Source organism: Fulmarus glacialis, unplaced genomic scaffold, assembly GCF_000690835.1.
Source record: "Fulmarus glacialis isolate BGI_N327 unplaced genomic scaffold, ASM69083v1 scaffold19646, whole genome shotgun sequence".
NCBI classification, from domain to species: Eukaryota; Metazoa; Chordata; class Aves; order Procellariiformes; family Procellariidae; genus Fulmarus; species Fulmarus glacialis.
This window is the reverse complement of record NW_009216451.1, coordinates 12,753-13,183: the sequence shown is the minus strand read 5'-3', so window position 1 is coordinate 13,183 and position 431 is coordinate 12,753. Positions and strand designations below refer to the sequence as shown.

General features: G+C 67.7%; 1 protein-coding gene across 1 annotated transcript in view; it reads right to left on the bottom strand.

Moving 5' to 3' along the window:
• Positions 1–431, bottom strand: part of TMEM54 (transmembrane protein 54) — a 2,516-nt gene that overhangs the window by 1,820 nt on the left and 265 nt on the right. The window lies entirely within an intron of this gene.

Sequence of the window (431 nt, the reverse complement as noted above, 5' to 3'; positions counted from 1 at the left end):
GGGGTGGCAGCGCAGGCCAGCGGCAGTGGGGACAGGCGTCCCTGATGGGGCCGGGAAGGGCTGGGGCTCCCCGGAGCAATGAGGACGCTCTGGGGGGAGCAGCTGCCCATCTCTCGGCACCCAGCGCTTTTAGGAGTTACCGCAGCAGCATCTGGGCTTTTCCCCCGTCGGGACCCACCCCAGGGCTGCTCTCCTCAGCACCCACCATCAGCCCAGCCTGGCTCTGTCCCTGACCCCGTCCGAGCCCCTCGGCTCCCCTCCCTCCCTGCCTCAGTTTCCCTGCACAAGGGCAGTGCTGGAGTCACGGGCAGAGCTGAGGCACCCTCCCATCGCGATCACCACGCAAGACCTGGACTCACCCACTTGGCACATCTTTGCCGAGCTGGGATCAGGCCATCAGAGCCCCTCAATGCCCCCGGGTTGGCAGCCAG